This window comes from Dendroctonus ponderosae, unplaced genomic scaffold (assembly GCF_020466585.1).
Source record: "Dendroctonus ponderosae isolate FM_Combo_2020 unplaced genomic scaffold, Dpon_F_20191213v2 Dpon_F_20191213_10, whole genome shotgun sequence".
Taxonomy (NCBI): Eukaryota; Metazoa; Arthropoda; class Insecta; order Coleoptera; family Curculionidae; genus Dendroctonus; species Dendroctonus ponderosae.
Window position 1 is genome coordinate 2,697,112 of NW_026017111.1, and position 3,040 is coordinate 2,700,151.

Sequence of the window (3,040 nt, forward strand, 5' to 3'; positions counted from 1 at the left end):
TTAAACGATGGCAAGTTTTGCCTCCTGTAAATCAACTTGTGTGTAACAGTTCAGTCAAAAAATTGGTCATTCGAAATTGATGTTAACCGAAAATTTCGGTTTTTTGACGGAATTGAATAGACCTATTTGTGGCTCGCAAACTTGGAGCTTTTTTCGGACTTTTTCTTGATTTTTTTTAAACAAGGGCAAATTTGCAAAAAAATTGTGTGTAGTAGTTTAGACAAAAACTGCAAAAGTCAGTGCAAATTCAGTTAAGAACGAGAGATTTTTGCTCTACTAGTGGTAAAATTTCCTAAGTTTTAGCTTTTTAGCCGATTTTTTGAAAGGAGGGCGAGTTTAGCCTCTTCTATAGTATCTTGTGTGTAACACTTTAGGCCAAAAATTGCTCACTCAAAAGTCATGTTGGATAGAAGAATCGTATTTACGGGGTTAAATAGACGACGAAATGGTTTATTTGTTTGATAATTTGCAAAATTGCAGCTCTTCCCGCGAATTTTTAGCAATTTTTTTAAACGATGACAAGTTTGGCCTCCTGTAAATCAACTTGTGTGTAACAGTTCAGTCAAAAAATTGGTCATTCGAAATTGATGTTAAACCGAAAATTTCGGTTTTTTGACGAAATTGAATAGACTTATTTGTGGTTCGCAAACTTGGAGCTTTTTTCGGACTTTTTCTTGATTTTTTTTAAACAAGGGCAAATTTGCAAAATAACCGTGTGTAGTAGTTCAAACAAAAACTGCAAAAGTCAGTGCAAATTCAGTTAAAAACGAGACATTTTTGCTCTGCTAGTGGTAAAATTTCCTAAGTTTTAGCTTTTTAGCCGATTTTTTGAAACGAGGGCGAGTTTTGCCTCTTCTATAGTAACTTGTGTGTAACACTTCAGGCCAAAAATTGGTCACTCAAAAGTCATGTTGGATAGAAGAATCGTATTTACGGGGTTAACTAGACGACGAATTGGTTTATTTGTTTGATAATTTGAAAAATTGCAGCTCTTCCCGCGAATTTTTAGCAATTTTTTTAAACGATGGCAAGTTTTGCCTCCTGTAAATCAACTTGTGTGTAACAGTTCAGTCCAAAATTGGTCATTCGAAATTGATGTTAACCGAAAATTTCGGTTTTTTGACGGAATTGAATAGACCTATTTGTGGTTCGCAAACTTGGAGCTTTTTTCGGACTTTTTCCTGATTTTTTTTAAACAAGTGCAAATTTGCAAAAAAATCGTCTGCAGTAGTTTAGACAAAAACTGCAAAAGTCAGTGCAAATTCAGTTAAAAACGAGAGATTTTTGCCCTGTTAGGGTCTCTATGCGTTTGGCAATTTGGTGGCATTTTTCGTCAATTTCGCACAATTTTTTGAACAAGCGTTCGAATAATCCTTTTATCAACCAACTGTGTGTTTTGCGCTTATTCTACTCGACAGGAGTTCATTGTTCAATCAGCTTTTCTCCTGTTGGTTCTTTATTTGTTCTGCTCGAATACTTCTTCGATTGCTTTGTGCGTTTAAGCTTTGCTGTTGAACTCTTGAACATTTTCCTATCGTGTTTCAGTGACTGTTCAACTGAAACTGAGCAAAAGACTAATTCAAGTAATGGATTTTTCCATCGCTCACTCCCTGCATAGGAAATGAGGTGGTGTTTAATGGAACTTTTGATGACCAATGGTGAAGTAAAAGTTGACCTTTCAGCGTTGGTTTAGCAGGCGCAGAATTCTTGTAGAAAATGTAGTTTCTGCGGTGAAACATCAACGTTGATTAGCAGCATTAAAAATGTACAGTTCGAAACGCAAACAGTGTCAATTAGTGAACGCACAATCGAAAAAGATCCCATGAGCGAAATAACAGGATTACGATAGCAGACCTTGGCCTTGTCTCGACTCTCGCTAATAACTGTACTCGATGGATCAGTGGGACTGCAGTTTCCGCATTCAGTTTCTTTTTCAGTGCGCGAATTTCAGTTTCCATTTACGGAAGACAATTACTTTCTTTATCATTCCTCGTACGAGGCCTTGATCATCAGCACCTAGTCATGCTCTGAATCAGCGCTTTAGTCGATTGTGGCTTCAAACTGTGCCACCCTGTATATGTGTGGTGGACAGCGAAAAGTTGGGAAAAAATCCTCATATATCACAAGCCCAAAACGGAAAAGCTCGTAGGCTGGAAAACCGTTTAAAAATAAGGAAGTAGGTCGTTGCAACGGCATGTGTTTAGCCTGCTGGACCGTTCTAATTTTACACTTTACAAATATTTTGTTACTGTTTTATGTTTCAGAGATTTGGCTATGGGTTATGTACAGGGGGGCCTCCATCCCCAGTTTTCACGCAACATCGCGAAGTGATTTTGGCGAAGATGACACCATCACCATCACCAGTTACTTAACAACTATCGAAATTAATCGCGATATTTATAGACAAAACAATGTCGATTCATTCATTTGGTCCTGTGCGACTTCCTCAAGCTGATGATCGTTTTATTCAAACGACCAGCTGAAAACCCATTAAATATTTAGCAGTAGGTACTTTCAATTTTTGCCATGAGTGACCCAGTTGGGACGTACCGGGCACATCCACACTTTCCCTTTCGTTGTTCTCACTTTCAGTATTAAATTTAATTAGCGTTTGTTGTCCTTGTATTTTGTTAAGGTGCCAATTGCTAGCCGTTATGGCAAATTGTACCAAGGCACTTTTCCCTAACTGTATGAAGAACATGCGGATCGACCTGCTTACCTCATTCCAATTTCTTATAGAACACGGTTTTTTTTTAAGCAAACTGTCTTATTGCCCTTGGCCCTACATAGCTATTGGGGTAAAACTGTTCAAAACATTTTCATAAATTGACAGAAAATGCGACAAAACTGACAACAGCCAAACTAATACAGCCACATTTTTTCTAATAACCGGCCAAAAAAGAATCTCAATATTTAAACTGGATCGGCTAAAAAGCTAAAAATTTGGAAATTTTACCACTAGTAGAGCAAAAATCTCTCGTTTTTAACTGAATTTGCACTGACTTTTGCAGTTTTTGTATAAACTACTACACACATTTTT